The 20,486-nt window shown below is 42.8% G+C and overlaps 1 protein-coding gene across 3 annotated transcripts in view; it reads left to right on the top strand.

The window, feature by feature from the left end:
* Positions 1 to 20,486, top strand: part of LOC126353821 (potassium voltage-gated channel subfamily KQT member 1-like) — a 2,608,463-nt gene that overhangs the window by 1,175,529 nt on the left and 1,412,448 nt on the right. The gene's annotated exons all lie outside the window — the stretch shown is intronic.

Genomic DNA, 20,486 nt, shown 5'->3' with positions numbered 1-20,486 from the left:
TTGTGTCGCCGGGAGTGCAGTTAGTCGCTGGGCATGGAGGGTGAGGTCATCAGAAGGCGGTTCCGCGGAGCTCCGCGATTTGCAGCGGTCAGGGAGACCATCTACGGCTGTCGCACCTGACACATCTGACCTAGCCCCCACGGACTTCCACTTGTTTGGGCCATTAAAGGTTGCCATCTGTGGAAGACATTTTGAGGACGATGAGGAGGTGAGTCACACAGTGAAGCACTGGCTCCGCCACCAGGATAAGGAGTGGTACCGACAGTGCTGGCACGTCCCTGTTTCGCGCTGGTGGAATGCACAGAACAAGATAGAGATCTGTGGAAAAGTAGGATACGTAGATAAAACACCATTCTTTTGTGTGTGCAATTCTCATTATGTTCATTAACGAATTGTTGAAGCAGAAAAATGCTGTGCACTACTTTTGGCAACCCTCGTAGCTAACGGATAATAACTTGTTTTACGTCAGTGGAGGTGCAACGTGTGAAAACTTTATTAAATTTGTTGCATTGTATACATTTTTGGTCATTATTCTGCTGACAAATTTGACGTTACCCACCGCGAATTCCTCTCCTGTGCCTACCGTTTCATCTCAGAGTAGCACTTGCTACTTACGTCCTCAATTATTTGCTGGATGTATTCCAGTCCCTGTCTTCCCTTTTGCAGCTCCCTCTAGTACTTCATGTACTAATGTCTCAACACATATCATCTTATACGTGTCAGTGTTTTCCACACATTTCTTTCCTCACAGATTCGGCGGAGAATCTCCTCATCATTTACCTTAGGAGTCTAGCTAATTTTCAACATTATTCTGGAAGCATATCTCCCTTCCGTTTCGATTTTCTCTCAGTCTTTGTTTCACTACCATACAAAGTTGTTCTAAGAACTTAAATTCTCAGCAATCTCGTCTTCAAATGGAGACATATGTTTTAAACCAGTGCACTTCTCTTGGCTAGGAATGCCCTTTTTTGGCTGTGCTAGTCTGCTTTTTATATCCTTCTATCTCCGTACATCATGGGATATTTTGCGAAAGACTACGTCCCTGTCTTACACCCTTTTTAATCCGAGCACTTCCGTACTTGGTCTTCCACTCACATTGTTCCCTCTCGGTTGTTGTGCATATTGTATATCACCCATCTTTCACTATACCTTACCTCTATTTTTCTCAAAATTTCGAGAATCTTCCACTATGTGAGAGTTTAGAACGCTTTTTCTGGGTCGACAGAGCCTTTGAACGTGTCTTAATTTTTCTTCAGTCTTCCTCCCATTATCAGCCTCAAAGTCAGGCCTGCCTCTGTTGTGCCTTTTACCTTTCGTAAAGCAAAACTAATGGAGTGTCATCGATCCCTCTTGCCTTATTTGATCCTAAGTCTTGCAACGCTCTTTTAAATTATGCTTCTAATATTGGATCCTTTATATCTTCTATACTGACTCCTCTTTCTTCGTCTATAACGTCAAAACACAAGTGCTGCCCACGCAGAGGCTTTCAACGTACTTCTTGCACCTGCTCTCTCTCTCTCCTCTACATTTAACAGTGGAATTCCCATTGCTCTCTTAATGTTACCGCCCTTGCTTTTAACTTGACCGAAAGTTCTTTTAACTTTTCTCTGTGTTGAGTCACACCATTTAACAGTCATATATTTTTCTATTTCTTCACATTTCTCATGCAGCCATTTCGCCTTTAGCTTCCCAGCACTTCGTATTTATTTCATAACTAAGTGATTTGTATTTCTTTGTTGCTGCATTGCGCTGAAAATTTTTTTGTCCTTCGTTCTTCCGTCTGTCAAATGAAATATTTCTTCTGTTACCCATGATTTCCTTACAGATACCTCCCTAGTAGCTACCTTTTTCTTTTCAACTTCCGTGATAGCCCGTTTTAGAGAAGAGGATTCGGCATCTCTAAAAAGGTCAATCACAGAAGTATCATGTACAGCATAGATACATGCTCCTAACCCTGTGTACTCACAACTTGGCAGCAGCACTGCACATACTGTAGCATTGGCAGCTTGAGAGTGTCGAGGATGGAGTGCAAGTCTCGAACTATGCTTTACCAAAAGACAAGGATGTGGGAGCAGCTGACGTTATTTCACATACGATACGTTACTTCCAATCAATCATCGTAACAAAACTACTGACATGTGAACGTTGCTGTAGGTAACAGCTAGTAAGCTAACATTTCTCTCTAATGAACACTTGTTTTTGTAACCAGTCACTGTACATTTAGCCCTTATATTTATCAGTCGTCACCTACGCGTCTCTGGTGAGATCTTCTACCGCTGTTAATGTCATCTGTCTCGTTATTGTGGTCTGCGGAGACATTTGTCGCCTGTGCTCGTTGCCGGCTGAACTTTTCCGCAAGCACTCTTTATGTAATACTCTGTACATTCTGTCAGGCAGTCGTTGAAACTGATCCACAAGGAAATGTTTCTAAGTATTTGTGTTATAGCGTAATGTTGGGTGTGTTAGGAGTTTTCACTGCGACCAAACGTCTTGGATTCTTCTCTCTCCACACCCACAGTCTCCTGAATGAAGTGAAAACACACTTGACCTCTTAGCAGCAAATAATCCTGAGTCAATAACGAGTATCAAAACGGATACGGGGATTAGTGAACACAGGGTTGTCGTAGCGAGATGGAATATTGCAAAAATGAACGAAAAATATACCTGTTCAAAAAAAGCAGATAAAACTCACTTGATGCCTTTCTGAGAGACAATCTCCACTCCTTCCAAATTAATGGTATAAGTGTAGACCAGTTGTGGCTTGAATTCAAAGAAACAGTATCGGCAGCAATTGAGAGGTTTATACCAAATAGTTTAACAAACGACGGAGCTGATCCTCCCTGAGACACAAAACGGGTCAGAAGACTGTTGCAAAAACAACGAAAGAGACATTCCATATTTAAACAGACGCAAAATCCCCAAGATTGGTGATAGTTTACAGAAGCTCGAAATTTAGCGCGGATTTTAATGCGAGATGCATATGATAGTTTGCACAACAAAACTATGTCTCGAAACCTGACAGAAAATCCAAAGAGATTCTGGTCGTATGTGAAGTATGTTAGCGGCAAGAAACAATCAATGCTTTCTCTGCGCGATAACAATGGAGATACTATGGAAGACAGTGCTACCAAAGCAGAGTTACTAAACACAGCCTTCCGAAATGCCTTCGTAATAGAAGACGAAGTAAATATTCCAGAAATCGAATCGAGAACAGCTGCCAACATGAGTAACGTAGAAGTAAATATCCCCGGATTAGTGAAGCAACTTAAATCACTTAATAAAAGCAAGTCCCCTGTCCAGACTGTATACCAGTTAGGTTCCTTTCGGAGTATGCTGATGCAATAGCTCCATACTTAACAATCATATACAACCGTTCGCTCGACGAACCCTAATGCTAGAAAGTTGCACAGATCACACCAATATTGAAGAAAGGTAGTAGGAGTAATCCACTCAATTACAGGCCCATATTATTAACGTCGATATGCAGCAGGATTCTGGAACATATATTGTGTTCGAACATCATGAATTACCTCGAAGAAAACGGGATATTGACGCACAGTTCAAAAATGGTTCAAATGGCTCTGAGCACTATGCGACTTACCTTCTGAGGTCATCAGTAGGCTAGAACTTAGAACTACTTAAATCTAACTAAGGACATCACACACATCCATGCGAGAGGCAGGATTCGAACCTGTGACCGTAGCGGCCGCGCGGTTCCAGACTGTAACGTCTAGAACCGCTCGGCCACTCCGACAGGTGCGACTTAACTTCTGAAGTCGTCAGTCGCCTAGAACGTAGAGATTATTAAACCTAAGTAACCTAAGGACATCACACACATCCATGTCCGAGGCAGGATTTTAACCTGCGACCGCAGCGGTCGCTCGGCTCCAGACTGCAGCGCATACAACCATACGGCCACTCCGGCCGGCTGACGCACAGTCAACATGGGTTTAGAAAACATCGTTCTTGTGAAAGGCAACCAGTTCTTTATTCGCATAAACTGTTGAGTGCTTTTGACAAATGATTTCAGATCGATTCCGTATTTATGGATTTCCAGAAGGCTTTTGTTACTGTACCATACAAGCGGCTTATAGTGAAATTTGCCTGCTTATGGAATATCGTCTGAGTTATGTGACTGGATTTGTGACTTCCTGTCACACAGGTCACAGTACGTAGTAATTGACAGAAAGTCATCGAGTAAAACAGAAGTGACATCTGGCGTTCCCCAAGGTAATGTTAAAGGCCCTTTGCTGTTCCTTATGTATTTAAACGATTTGGGAGACAATCTGAGAAGCCGTATTAGATTGCTTGCAGATGACGCTGTCATTTATCGACTAATAAAGTCATCAGAAGATCAAAACAAACTGCAAAACGATTTAGAAAAGATATCTGAATGGAGCGAAAATTGGCAATCGAACCTCAATAACGATATGTGAGGTCATCCATATGAGTGATAAAAGGAATCCGTTAAACTTCGGTTACACGATAAATCAGACAAATCTGAAGGGTGTAAATTCAAGTAAATACCTAGGAATTACAATTACGAACAACCTAAATTGGAAGGAACACATAGTAGGTGTTGTGGGGAAGGCTTTTCAAAGACCGCGTTTTATTGGCAGGACACTTAGAAAATGTAACAGACCTTCTAAGGAGACTGCCTACACTACGCTTGTCCGTCCTCTTTTAGAATACTGCTGCGCGGTGTGGCATCTTTACCAGATAGGACTGTCGGAGTACATCGGAAAAGTTGAAAGAAAGGCAGTACGTTTTGTATTATCGCGAAAGATGGGAGAGACTGTAATTGAAATGATACAGGATTTGGGCTGGACATCATTAAAAGAAAGGCGTTTCCGTTGCGACGGAATCTTCTCACGAAATTCCAATCACCAAGTTTGTCCTCCGAATGCGAAAATATTTTGTTGACACCGACCCACATAGGGAGAAACGATCACCACGATAAAATTAGGGAAATCAGATATAGGTGTTCGTTCGTTCCGTGCGCTATGCGAGATTTGAATAATAGAGAATAGTGAAGGTGGTTCGATGAATCCTCTGCCAGGCACTTAAATGTGATTTGCAGAGTATCCATGTAGATGTAGATGTAGATGAAATCGTGGCCTTTTCACAGGTATCCCATTCCCTTTGCCATGAATTCACTCTTCATATTCTAAGCTCTTTCAAGGTTTATACTTTGTCTCTTAAGAAGTCTGTGATTGCCTGGTCTGCCCATTTTCAGCTGATAAGTTGCCACGCGATTATTTCTGCAGGATAAGTTCCGAGGAAAATGCATGTGCGTCCATTGACTTGGTGCCGAAAGCCCCCGATAGCCGCATGAGCACACTCCTCTGTCCGTCCCTTTCGCCATGGTACTAGCTGAGGAGAAGAGTCGATTTCCCCACAGCCTGGCAGCAAAACCTATTTCTGACTCCAAGAGAGTGCAGTAGTATGTTCGTACTTCTGGCGTGGGTAATCTGTAGTCACTGTTTTAATGCTAGCAAGACAACAGTTTAGTAAGATTCAAGTTCACTGTGTTCGTTACAATAAAGACTAGGTTGTTTGTTTACAGTTGTACTAGGTGAGGCTGCCTGGTGGTAGTGGAAATGCAGATATTCCGTGTTCAGTCTGGCTATATGTATTTCGTATCACGCGGCTGAGTCGACACGGTTGATAAGCAATGCACGAGCGCCGTTCTTTTTTTTTTTTTTAAGCCAATAATATACATAGACAAACGTCCTTGTTGGTGCTTCACATCTGATGCTTGTTCTGTGCGCCGGAGAAGTTGCAAACCATTCTGGCAGATGGAAGAGCCTTAGTACAGTGTCAAAATGGCGTCTACATGAAACTCACTTTACAAGCAGCGTGCTGTTGTTGAGTACTTGTGTGAAGAAAAAGAAATCGTGCTCAACATCCATAAACGTTTGTGTGCAATGTATGGCGATGATTAAATTGATAGGAGTACAGTTAGGTGATGGGTAAAGAAAGTTACAGGCTCCATGATCAGCCATGATCGGGACGTCCTGGCACAGCCACTGCCCCAAAAATGGTGAATCATACGGATAGCATTACTCGTGTCTAACGTCACATCACAACACGACAATTGGCTCTACAGTTGTCGGTCAGCATTGGAAGTGCGTCTGCAATGGTCGAGACTCTCGGATATTCAAAGAGGCGCTCCCGATGGGTTCCACGAATGCTCACAGCTGACCACCAGATTCAACGGAAGGCCATTTCATAGGAATTGTTGGAGCGTTTTGAGACCGACGGAGATGCCTTTCTGTCACTGATCGTTATGGGGGACGAAAGATGGGTGCACCACGTTTAACCGGAAACAAAATGGCCGTCAATGGTGTGGCATCGTCCTCATTCACCAGAAAAAGGAGAAATTCAAGACAACCTCCTCTGCCGGGAAAGTCATGGTGACAGTCCTCTAGGATTGTGACGGCGTCATTCTCGTGTATGTGATGCCAAGAGGGCCGACCATCAATTCAGAGGCATAAGCGAAGACTCTGAATAAAGTCGAGAACCGTTCCCGACGTGTTCAATCGCACAAGAATCCAGCAGAAATCGTGCTCCAACACGATACTGCACGCCCCCACCCAAGTCTGACAACCCTGGAACACATCGACAAATTGGGTTGGTCATCATTGCCTCATCCACCCTACAGTCCAGACCTGGCACCCTCGGACTTTCATCTCTTTGAGCCGCTGATAGATTCTCTACGGGGAACACACTTTGAAGATGACGAGAGTGTCAGTTATGCAGTGAAAATATGGGTACTCCTACAGGACAAGAGCTCTTACCAGCAAGGAATAAATGCTCTTCCATAACGTTGGCGTACGGCCATAGAACGCGATGGAGGCTACGTAGATAAATAGGACATGGACAAGAGATGTTGATGTATATTGTCACCAAATTCTAACTCTTAACAATAATTATGGTTCAAATGGTTCAAATGGCTCTGAGCACTATGGGACTTAACATCTGTGGTCATCAGTCCCCTAGAACTTAGAACTACTTAAACCTGAGCTAAAGACATCACACACAATAATTATGGTCTGAGAAAAATAATGTGGGGCATTACTCATTGAACGACCCTCATAGATGGTGGTGCAAAACTATTTGGTTATTGGTGTGGTGGAATGAATTCGCTAGAGTACAAGGAGAGAAATTGTCATGATAAAACTTAAGAGCTATTATGTGTCAGCCAACATTACCCTGAGATGACTCAGTAAATGTAAAATTTCGAAATAAAATAGTACGTTAAGAACGAGTTTTATATATTCACTTCCGAGAACATTTTCTGCACGACAAATCTGCGTGTATATTATATTTTTAAACCCTCCTGCCAATCAGCTCATGATTGGTCAACATCCCTCACATCAGTTCGTGCCACTCACAGTCCACTAATTTTCCACGTTAACCTTTGACAGCTCAATTACAGGTGAAACGTGCTCTAAAGCAGATGCATCCAATTTGCTCACTTTGCGGACTAGCCTGTCGTACATGGCAGTTACATTTGAAGAATAAAGAATTTAATAAAACACAGTAAAGCATTATATACTACAATTTTCGCTGTAATTGAATTGTGACGAAATATATTTCATACGTTACCTAGACATGTGAACATGTTGAGAAATAGTTCTTGTCGAGGTGACCTGCAAGCAGTTAGGTACTTCGGAATTACCATAGTTTCTGTCGGGTGATGGTGAAGGACATAATAGACTCCTCTAGTTTTTACTGTGCGATATAACAAAATTTAACGCCAATTTGCTTTACTGCTGCTGTTCAGCATTGCGTAAATTGTCCCTGTATGCGAGTTGAGGATCTCGTAATGAGTTGTCATGTGTTATGTATGAATTTTAGATGTGCTATTTCGGCTATCACTGTCAACAGGTTGAGCAGGCGATAAAGTTTTAAATCAGCTGTAGCTCTGAAAGTTTGACGTAGATGTTATTAAGTCGTACGCATTCATGGTTCCTTTACTCAAACCCTTAAGTATACTTAAAAATATAATGCCATTTATGATAACAGGTCCCATAGGTTTTGTCTTAATAGCAAAATACTTTCAGCAATGAACTGCATAGTTATGATACTGTCAAACCATTTTTTTTTTAATTTTCGTACTCGGACTGCTTTTATTCTAACTCGCATTTAAAATCTGTTTCTGAAAATATATGTCATGAATCAGTATTGTGTTAAGCTTTCTCCAATCCGCAAACGAAGTTATGACATGGCATGACGAAACAGCTATACATCGTTATCGCTCAGCCATAAGTAGTCACACTTTATTTACGACACTGTGTGGCAGTTATTTCCGTTAAATGTTGTCAGGGAACGGCTGTTGGATTTATTTTACTAGAGCGTACGTAGTACGTATAATTCCTAACACGCTCTTTTTTACTTTGATATTCCTACGCTGATAGAAACATTTGGTCTGAACACAAGTATTGAGCATTTATTCCACTGGCACAATGCGTAAAAATAGTTGTCCTAATGTAAGCGTATACGGTCGTTGAGTGGGCTGGATGGCGACGCCGTCGGCACCTTGCCTTAAAATGTTATACGCTTCATGTGAAGTAGATACTCCGTGCGAATTGGTATGGGTGAAGGTTATACTTAACAGCCGAACTAAGTTAATAATTGGCTCCCTCTACCGACCCCCGACTCCGATGATTTAGTTGCTGAACAGTTCAGAGAAAATTTGCGTCTCGTAACAAATAAATACCCCACTCATACGGTTATAGTTGGGGACTTCAACCTTCCCTCGATATGTTGGCAAAAATACTTGTTGAAAACCAGTGGTAGGCGGAAAAAATCTTCCGAGATTGTTCTAATTGCTTTCTCCGAAAATTATTTCGAGCAGTTAGTCCACTAACCCACGCGAATTGAAAATGGTTGCGAAAACACACTTGACCTCTTAGCCACAAACAATCCAGAGCTAATACAGAGCATCATGATTGATACAGGGATTAGTGATCACAAGGTCGTTGTAGCTAGCCTCAATACCGTTTCTTCCAAAGCCACCAGAAACAAACGCAAAATAATTTTATTTAAAAAAGCGTATAAAGTGTCACTAGAAGCCGTCCTAAGAAACAATCTCCATTCCTTCCGAACTGACTATGCAAATGTAGACGAGATGGGGCTCAAATTCAAAGATATAGTAGCAACAGAAATTGAGAGATTCATACCTCATAAATTGGTAAGAGATGGAACTGATCCCCTATGGAACACAAAACAGGTCCGAACGCTGTTGCAGAGGCAACGGAAAAAGCATGCAAAGTTAAGAAGAAAGCGAAATCCCGAAGATTGGCTAAAATTTACTGAAGCGTGAAATTTGGCACAGGACTTGAATGCGAGATGCCTTTAATGCGTTCCACAACGTAACATTGTCTCGAAATTTGGTAGAAAATCCGAAGAAATTCTGGTCGTATGTAAAGTACACAAGCGGCAACACGCAGTCAACACCTTCACTGCGCACTGCCGATGGTACTGTTACCGACGACTGTGTCGCTAAAGCGGAGTTATTGAACGCAGTTTTCCGAAATTCTTTCACCAGGGACGACGAATGGAATATTAAAGAATTTGAAACACGAACAGCTGCTGGCATGAGTTTCTTAGAAGTAGATACCTTAGGGGTAGCGACCAAATCGCTTTATACGGGTAAGTCTTCAGGTCCAGATTGTATACCGATTAGGTTCCTTTCACATTACGCCGATACAATAGCTCCCTACTTAGCAATCATATACAACCGCTCGCTCACCGATAGATCTATCTCTACAGATTGGAAAATTGCTCAGGTCGCACCAGTGTTTAAGAAGGGTAGTAGGAGCAATCCATCGAAATACAGACCTATATGATTGACGTCGGTTTGCAGTAGGGTTTGGGAGCATATACTGTATTCATACATTATGAATCACCTCGGAGGGAACGATCTATTGATACGTATTTAGCATGGTTTCAGAAAATATCGTTCTTGTGCAACGCAGCTAGCTCTTTATTCGCACGAAGTAATGGCCGCTATCGACAGGGGATCTCAAGTTGATTCCGTATTTCTAGATTCCCGGACCTCCCCCCATGAACCATGGACCTTGCCGTTGGTGGGGAGGCTTGCGTGCCTCAGCGATACAGATGGCCGTACCGTAGGTGCAACCACAACGGAGGGGTATCTGTTGAGAGGCCAGACAAACGTGTGGTTCCTGAAGAGGGGCAGCAGCCTTTTCAGTAGTTGCAGGGGCAACAGTCTGGATGATTGACTGATCTGGCCTTGCAACATTAACCAAAACGGCCTTGCTGTGCTGGTACTGCGAACGGCTGAAAGCAAGGGGAAACTACAGCCGTAATTTTTCCCGAGGACATGCAGCTTTACTGTATGATTAAATGATGATGGCATCCTCTTGGGTAAAATATTCCCGAGGTAAAATAGTCCCCCATTCGGATCTCCGGGCGGGGACTACTCAGGAGGATGTCGTTATCAGGAGAAAGAAAACTGGCGTTCTACGGATCGGAGCGTGGAATGTCAGAACCCTTAATCGGGCAGGTAGGTTAGAAAATTTAAAAAGAGAAATGGATAGGTTAAAGTTAGATATAGTGGGAATTAGTGAAGTTCGGTGGCAGGAGGAACAAGACTTCTGGTCAGGTGACTACAGGGTTATAAACACAAAATCAAATAGGGGTAATGCAGGAGTAGGTTTAATAATGAATAGGAAAATAGGAATGCGGGTAAGCTACTACAGACAGCATAGTGAACGCATTATTGTGGCCATGATAGATACGAAGCCCACACCTACTACAGTAGTACAAGTTTATATGCCAACTAGCTCTGCAGATGATGAAGAAATTGAAGAAATGTACGATGAAATAAAAGAAATTATTCAGATAGTGAAGGGAGACGAAAATTTAATAGTAATGGGTGACTGGAATTCGAGTGTAGGAAAAGGGAGAGAAGGAAACATAGTAGGTGAATATGGATTGGGGCTAAGAAATGAAAGAGGAAGCCGCCTAGTAGAATTTTGCACAGAGCACAACTTAATCATAGCTAGCACTTGGTTTAAGAATCATGAAAGAAGGTTGTATACGTGGAAGAACCCTGCAGATACTAAAAGGTATCAGATAGATTATATAATGGTAAGACAGAGATTTAGGAACCAGGTTTTAAGTTGTAAGACATTTCCAGGGGCAGATGTGGACTCTGACCACAATCTGTTGGTTATGAACTGTAGATTAAAACTGAAGAAACTGCAAAAATGTGGGAAATTAAGGAGATGGGACCTGGATAAACTGAAAGATCCAGAGGTTGTACAGAGTTTCAGGGAGAGCATAAGGGGTCAATTGACAGGAATAGGGGAAAGAAATACAGTAGAAGAAGAATGGGTAGCTCTGAGGGATGTAGTAGTGAAGGCAGCAGAGGATAAAGTAGGTACAAAGACGAGGGCTGCTAGAAATCCTTGGGTAACAGAAGAAATATTGAATTTTATTTGATGAAAGGAGAAAATATAAAAATGCAGTAAATGAAGCAGGCAAAAAGGAATACAAACGTCTCAAAAATGACATCGACAGGAGGTGCAAAATGGCTGAGCAGGGATGGCTAGAGGACAAATGTAAGGATGTAGAAGCTTATCTCACTAGGGGTAAGATAGATACTGCCTACAGGAAAATTAAAGAGACCTTTGGAGAGAAGAGAACCACGTGTATGAATATCAAGAGCTCAGATGGCAGCCCAGTTCTAAGCAAAGAAGGGAAGGCAGAAAGGTGGAAGGAGTATATAGAAGGTTTATACAAGGGCGATGTACTTGAGGACAATATTATGGAAATAGAAGAGGATGTAGATGAAGACGAAATGGGAGATACGATACTGCGTGAAGAGTTTGACAGAGCACTGAAAGACCTGAGTCGAAACAAGGCCCCCGGAGTAGACAACATTCCATTAGAACTACTGACGGCCTGGTGAGCAAGATGTATGAGACAGGCGAAATACCCTCAGACTTCAAGAAGAATATAATAATTCCAATCCCAAAGAAAGCAGGTGCTGACAGATGTGAAAATTACCGAACTATCAGTTTAATAAGCCACGGCTGCAAAATACTAACGCGAATTCTTTACAGACGAATGGAAAAACTGGTAGATGCAGACCTCGGGGAAGATCAGTTTGGATTCCGTCGAAATGTTGGAACACGTGAGGCAATACTGACCTTACGACTTATCCTAGAAGAAAGATTAAGAAAAGGCAAACCTACGTTTCTAGCATTTGTAGACTTAGAGAAAGCTTTTGACAATGTTGACTGGAATACTCTTTTTCAAATTCTAAAGGTGGCAGGGGTAAAATACAGGGAGCGAAAGGCTATTTATAATTTGTACAGAAACCAGATGGCAGTAATAATAGTCGAGGGGCATGAAAGGGAAGCAGTGGTTGGGAAAGGAGTGAGACAGGGTTGTAGCCTCTCCCCGATGTTATTCAATCTGTATATTGAGCAAGCAGTAAAGGAAACAAACGAAAAATTTGGAGTAGGTATTAAAACCCATGGAGACGAAGTAAGAACTGTGAGGTTCGCCGATGACATTGTAATTCTGTCAGAGACGGCAAAGGACTTGGAAGAGCAGTTGAACGGAATGGACAGTGTCTTGAAAGGAGGATATAAGATGAACATTAACAAAAGCAAAACGAGGATAATGGAATGTAGTCAAATTAAATCGGGTGATGCTGAGGGAATTAGATTAGGAAATGAGACACTTGAAGTAGTAAAGGAGTTTTGCTATTTAGGAAGTAAAATAACTGATGATGGTCGAAGTAGAGAGGATATAAAATGTAGACTGGCAATGGCAAGGAAAGCGTTTCTGAAGAAGAGAAATTTGTTAACATCGAATATAGATTTATGCATCAGGAAGTCGTTTCTGAAAGTATTTGTTTGGAGTGTAGCCATGTATGGAAGTGAAACATGGACGATAACTAGTTTGGACAAGAAGAGAATAGAAGCTTTTGAAATGTGGTGCTACAGAAGAATACTGAAGATAAGGTGGATAGATCACATAACTAATGAGGAGGTATTGAATAGGATTGGGGAGAAGAGAAGTTTGTGGCACAACTTGACTAGAAGAAGGGATCGGTTGGTAGGACATGTTTTGAGGCATCAAGGGATCACAAATTTAGCATTGGAGGGCAGCGTAGAGGGTAAAAATCGTAGAGGGAGACCGAGAGATGAGTACACTAAGCAGATTCAGAAGGATGTAGGTTGCAGTAGGTACTGGGAGATGAAGCAGCTTGCACACGATAGAGTAGCATGGAGAGCTGCATCAAACCAGTCTCAGGACTGAAGACAACAACAACAACAGATTCCCGGAAAGCTTTTAACAACGTTCCTCACAAGCGACTTCTAATCAAGCTGCGCGCCTATATGGTATCGTCTCAGTTATGCGACTTGATTCGTGATTTCCTGTCAGGTAGGTCGCAGTTCGTGGTAATAGACGGCAAATCATCGAGTAAAACTGACGTGATATCAGGTGTTCCCCAGGGAAGCGTCCTGGGACCTCTGGTGTTCCTGATCTATATCAATGACCTGGGTGACAATCTGAGCAGTTCTGTTCGGTTGTTCGCCGATGATGCTGTAATTTACCGTCTAGTAAGGTCATCCGAAGACCAGTATCAGTTGCAAGGCGATTTAGAAACGATTGCTGTGTGGTGTAGCAGCTGGCAGTTGACGCAAAGTATCGAAAAGTGTGAGGTGATCCACATGAGTTCCAAAAGAAATCTGTTGGAATTAGATTACTCGATAAATAGTACAATTCTCAAGGCTGTCAATTCAACTAAGTACCTGGGTGTTAAAATTACGAATAACTTCAGTTGGAAAGACCACATAGATAATATTGTGGGGAAGGCGAACCAATGGTTGCGTTTCTTTGGCAGGACACTTAGAAGATGCAACAAGTCTACTAAAGAGACAGCTTACACTACACTCGTTCGTCCTCTGTTATAATATTGCTGCACGGTGTGGGATCCTTACCAGGTGGGACTGTAGGAGGACATCGAAAGGATGCAAAAAAGGGCAGCACGTTTTGTATTATCACGTATTAGGGGAGAGAGTGTGGCAGATATGATACGCGAGTTGGGATGGAAGTCATTCAAGCAAAGATGTTTATCGGCGGGGCGAGATCTATTTACCAAATTTCAGTCAAAATATTTTGTTGAGCCCGACCTACATAGGTAGGAATGATCATCAAAATAAAACAAGAGAAATCTGAGCTCGAACAGAAAGGTTTAGGTGTTCGTTTTTCCCGCGCGCTGTTCGGGAGTGGAATGCTAGGGAGATAGTATGATTGTGGTTCAATGAACCCTCTGCCAAGCACTTAAATGAAAATTGCAGAGTAATCATGTAGATGTAGATGTAATTTTTGGCCTTTGAGTACTGTCCATCATGTGCGGTGTGAAAGATCACACCGTAACCTGTTTAGTGGAATGTATAAGACCTGTAATTATATGTCTGACTTTATTACAACTCTGTCGTATCTATCATATTCTAATATTCTTTTTTATTGTGAGACAGCGTCGCCAGATAAAGTTTCCTTCCCAAAGAAAAATGGAGACGCCATCAGTCAAATGCTGGAACTCTATCGGTAAATAACATTAAAACCAATATCGCGGCTCCAGAGGCTAAACTTTCTCGTCTGCTCTGTGTGACTGTTAGTAACAGATTCATGCCACTATAGACGCCCACAGCTCGCTTCTCAGTTACAGCTTTCCGGCAGCTACCCTAACGAAGGTGCTTCTCGTAACCACAAGTTTGTTTTAATCTCAGACCATCTTTTCATCTTTAAATTGCATAATTATTACTTTATCTAATTCTTGTACAAGAAGCAGTGGTAATGCAATAATACTCTTACCAATTATTCTGTAAATAATAACATTTACAAAAGTGACATACTCTCTTTACAACCCACATAAGTATGTACAATAATTTACATTTTTACTACAGTATAAATAATTATAATATCAAAGAGAGAGTAAAACAAAGTCAGTTTTGTGTGTGTGTGTGTGTGTGTGTGAAGCATTATCGTGCATTTAACAGGAGTAATATTGATTTCTAACGCCATATCAACGACGAAGCCACATGTTGTTGTTGTTGTGGTCTTCAGTCCTGAGACAGCTTTGATACAGCTCTCCATGCTAAGCTATCCTGTGCAAGCTCTTTCATCTCTCAGTACCTACTGCGACCTATATCCTTCTGAATCTGCTTAGTCCATTCATCTCTTGGTCTCCCTCTACGATTTTTACCCTCCACGCTGCCCTCCAATGCTAAGTTTGTGATCCCATGATGCCTCAGGACATGTTACCAACCGATCCCTTATTCTAGTCAAGTTGTGCCACAAACTTCTCTTCTCTCCAAGCCTATTCAATACTTCCTCATTAGTTATGTGATCTACCCATCTAATTTTCAGCATTCTTCTGTAGCACCACATTTCGAAAGCTTCTATTCTCTTCTTGTCCAAACTAGTTATCGTCCATGTTTCACTTCCATACATGGCTACACTCCATACAAATACTTTCAGAAACGACTTCCTGACACTTAAATCTATACTCGATGTTAACAAATTTCTCTTCTTCAGAAACGCTTTCCTTGCCATTGCCAGTCTACATTTTATATCCTCTCTACTTCGACCAACATCAGTTATTTTGCTCCCCAAATAGCAAAACTCCTTTACTACTTTAAGTGTCTCACTTCCTACTCTTATTCCCTCAGCATCACCCGACTTGATTCGACTACATTCCATTATCCTCGTTTTGCTTTTGTTGATGTTCATCTTATACTCTCCTTTCAAGACGCTGTCCATTCCGTTCAATTGCTCTTCCAAGCCCTTTGCTGTCTCTGACAGAATTACAATGTCATCGGCGAACCTCAAAGTTTTTATTTCTTCTCCATGGATTTTAATACCTACTCCGATTTTTTCTTTCGTTTCCTTCACTGCTTACTCAATATACAGATTGAATAACATCGGTGAGAGGCTACAACCCTGTCTCACTCCCTTCCTAACCACTGCTTCGCTTTCATGCCCCTAGACTCTTATAACTGCCATCTGGTTTCTGTACAAATTGTAAATAGCTTTTAACTCCTGTATTTTACCCCTGCCACCTTCAGAATTTTAAAGAGAGTATTCCAGTCAACATTGTCAAAAGCTTTCTCCATGTCTACAAATGCTAGAAACGTAGGTTTGCCTTTCCTTAATCTTTCTTCTAAGATAAGTCGTAAGGTCAGTATTGCCTCACGTGTTTCAACATTTCTACAGAATCCAAACTGATCTTCGCAGATGTCGGCTTCTACCAGTTTTTCCATTCGTCTGTAATGAATTCGCGTTAGTATTTTGCAGCTGTGGCATATTGAACTGATAGTTCGGTAATTTTCACATCTGTCAACACCTGCTTTCTTTGGGATTGGAATTATTATATTCTTCTTGAAGTCTGAGGGGTGTTTCGCCTGTTTCATACATCTTGCTTACCAGATGATAGAGTTTTGTCAGGACTGGCTCTCCCAAGGCCGTCAGTTGTCACATAAATTGGCGATATGCTTGGACTGAACAAGGAACAAATGGGGCAGTCACCCCACGGTGTGTCGGAAAACCTCGTAAATCCTACATACTGATTTCTGGACGGCGATTTTAACGCTGCTCGTATCGAATGCGGGAGTAGTTCCTTGATTACTAAGTCACCAGAGCAACAGGAGACAGCTTTAAATATTTTATGGTGAGAGATAACTTTCAATCGTGCAAATAAGACACACAAGTAGATTGCGTAATGAAAGCCGTATGCGAAGTAATAAGTATATCTTACAAGGAAAATAGAACTGGAAATGCAACTGAAATTAGACACATGGAAGAAAACTCGTTGCGATGTTCAAAGCTATTAAACAAACTTTTATATTGGGTTCTCAGATAAAAGTCCAAAATCGCTTGATTCGTACATCTACAAAGTGTGTTTTTGTCAGTTTTGTGTAACTTCTAAATATAAGTGATGGGAAGTATTACAGTACGATGCTATAAGCAGTAAAGTTCGGACCATTACATTACAAGAGCTTTGTTTAAGTTTCATGACTGGAAAAAGTCTTGAAGTGTGTCAATATGGCTTTGGGAAATAAGATGGCCAACTGGAGCAGCCGGGGAAGATTGAAGACAAATTTACAACCAATATCTGGCTAATTGGAACAATATTAATAACCGACACTAAAATCTTCGGATTCTGTCAATGCCTCTTGCCTACTACTGGAACAGTTCAAGGAATACTGTTTGGTAATAGAAGGAGGTATGGGGCGCGGGGTGGACGTGGTGGTCGTGGGGGCGGGGGGTGGAGGGTTAAAATACTTGAGGAAGACCAAGACATTGCCTATAGTAAGCAGATTCAGTTGGATGTAGGTTGCAGTAGATATGCGGCAATGGACAGGCTTTCACAGGACAGATTAGCATGAAGAGATACATCAAAACAATGCTCATACTGAAGATGGCAACAACAACAAAAGCAATACAGTCTGAGACAACGTATACTGTGACAAAAGGTATGGGATATCTCCTAATATCTGGTCCCGCCTCCTTCTGGCCGGCGTAGTGCAGTGACGTGGCATGGACTAAAGTCGTTGGAAGTCCCATGCACAAATATTAAGCTATTCCTCCTCTTTAGCGGTCGATAATTGCGAAAGTGTTGCCGGTGCAGGATTTTGTGCCCAAACTGGCCCGATTATGTCCCATAAATGTTCCACGGGATTCATGTCGAGCGATCTGGTTGGCCAAACCAGGCGCTCGAAATATCTAGAATGTTCTTCAAACCAGTCGCGAACAACTGAGGCCAGGTGACATGGCACATCGTTGTTTGCGAATATGAAGGGACGATTGGCTGAAAATGGCCGAACATAACCTTTCAACTGTCCTACAATGGCAGGTACAGTGGCCAGGGGGCTCTGGCGACCGGAATTCGACCAACCTAACCCACGACTAGAAATTACGGGAACTTGAACTTTATTTTTCGGCTTTTGGACAGCTTCTTGGGATTTGGCCCCAGTGTGGCCGGTGGGAACGGCCTTCTCGGCGCGTGGCCAGCGACTTGAAGGCAGCGCTTCGGAGACGGAGGTCACGCGGAGACAGCCTCATGGGGTAGCGACGAGGGGCATGTATTGCATCAGTGACGCTGGGAACCGCCGGATTTTGTCACCTGGATCACCACCTTTCGGACAAGAATCAGTAAAATTACTCGTGACGTCATCTGTGTCTAAGACATGCGGCCTGTGGGGACGCACGCAAGCAACTGTCGTGCTGCTGTCGTTTGACGAAGTGGGTCAGCGTGAGCTGCGAGTAGTTGCAACTCAAGATCGTCTGTATTTTGTTTACCTGTGGCAGCCGTTGTCCTACCCCGTTCCTTGGTAGTAAGAGTCATTGTGTCTGAACCCGTAAAAGTGCCCGCATCTCTTGGTCATGCGGTAACGTTCTCGCTTCCAACGCCCAGGTTCCCGGGGTCGATTCCCGGCGGTGTCAGGGATTTTCTCTGTCTCATGGTGGCTGGGTGTTGTGTGATGTCCTTAGGTTATTAGGTTTAAGTATTTCTAAGTTATAGGGGACTGATGACCGTAGATGTTAAGTCCCATAGTACTCAGAGCCATTTGAACCTTAACAGTGTCTCTATCTAGGATTAAAATGTGCGCAAATACATAGTATCTGAAGTTACGCTATCAATACCAGAGCACTTTGTGCCTTGAATTAAGTGCTTGTGACTGAAGTTGGAGTCTGACCAGCAGCTGTGTTTCGAAAAATTGGTGCTTGCCTTGGTAAGTGAATTTTTACATCAAAAGTTTTGAGTAAGCACCTTCACCGCCGGTTTGAGGTTAACTGCATCTGATGGTTGATCAGAATTGTTCTGTGAATTAAACCTGCTAATTTTCTGTTTTCAAGTACTTGACATTTTATATGGTTATTTGGAGTAGGCAGCTTCGGTGCCAGTTTCATGTTAATTGAAGCAGCAGCTTGACCAGCGTCGTTCTGAATTATACCTTCTAATATGTCTTGTTTTTACATAAATTGAACTTTAACGTAAGAGGTGCGTGTCTTAAGTTAATTCAGGCTGAAACTTTGGCAGCAAATCTGCTAATGTTCTTGTTTTTAAATGACGTGAAATGTACATAAGAACCTTGGGAGGACACTTTCAGTGTCGGCTTGATGCAAACTGAAGCTGGTGAAATTTTACGTAAGAAGCTTTGGGTGGTCACCTTCACTGCCAGTGCATATTAGTTGAGGCTGAAGCTCGAGCAGCGTTGTGCCTGAAGTATATCTGCTAATGTTCTTTTTAAACGACTAAGTTTTACGTAAGGTTTTTAGGTGGGCACAGAAGTGCAACCCTTCCGCAAATTGCTGCAGATGTCAGTGCTGGGCCATCAACAACTGTCAGCGTGTGAACCATTCAACGAAACAACATCGATATGGTCGTGTACTTTGATAGCTGCACAACACAAAACTCTACGCCTCGCCTCGGCCCGTCAACACCAACATTGCAGTGTTGATGACTGGAAGTATGTTGCCTGGTTGGGCGAGTCTCGATTCAAATTGTATCGAGAGGATGGACGTTTACGGGTATGGAGACGACCTCATGAATGCATGGACCATGTATATCAGCAGCAGACAGTTCAGGCTGGTGGAGGATCTGTAATGGTATGGGGCGTGTGCAGTTAAGAGTGGTAAGGGTCTCCTGATAGGTCTAGAAACGACTCTGCCAGGTGACACATACTTAAGCGCACTGTCTGATTAGCTACATCCATTCATGTCCATTGTGCATTCCGACGGATATGGGAAATTCCAGCAGAACAATGTGACACCCCACAAGAGCAGAATTTCTACAAAGTGGCTCCAGTAACATTCTTCTGAGTTTAAGCGCTTCCGCTGGCCACCAAACTCCCCAGGAATGAACATAATTGAGCACATCGGGGTGGCCTTGCAACGTGCTGTTCAGAAGAGATCTCAACCCCCCCCCCCCCATTTCTCGTACTCTTACGGATTTGTGGACAGTCCTGGAGGATTCATGGTGCCAGTTCCCTGCAGCACTACTTCAGACATTAGTCGAGTCCATACCACGTCGTGTTGCGGCACTTCTGTATGCTCGCTGGGACCCTACACAATATTAGGCGGGTGTAGCAGTTTCTTATGCTCTCCGCAGATCGCAGACTAGGTATGGTCTTCCTTTTACTCAGTACTAACGCTCTCGAAGTCTGCGACCGGATTGGGGACGACCAACGATGGGAGACCGGTTAAGTCAGCGTTGGCAGGGGGCATTGAACTGTCTTCCTGCAGTGTGTAGCTGCCCGCTCTTTCGATCCGCGCGCGGGTCAGCGCCTTCTCAGTGCCGTTTCGTGGAACTGCGATGGCCGGTGTGCAGTCGATGCTTTAGGACTACACTCTTCCGATGGCTTTTGGAAAATAAAGATGTTCTTAAAAAAGTGTGCACCGCTCTCCATCCAGCATCATCACTTCCC

The sequence above is a fragment of the Schistocerca gregaria genome, chromosome 3 (assembly GCF_023897955.1).
Source record: "Schistocerca gregaria isolate iqSchGreg1 chromosome 3, iqSchGreg1.2, whole genome shotgun sequence".
NCBI lineage: Eukaryota > Metazoa > Arthropoda > Insecta > Orthoptera > Acrididae > Schistocerca > Schistocerca gregaria.
Note: the sequence above shows the minus strand (reverse complement) of the source record. Positions and strands in the feature narration are given on the sequence as shown.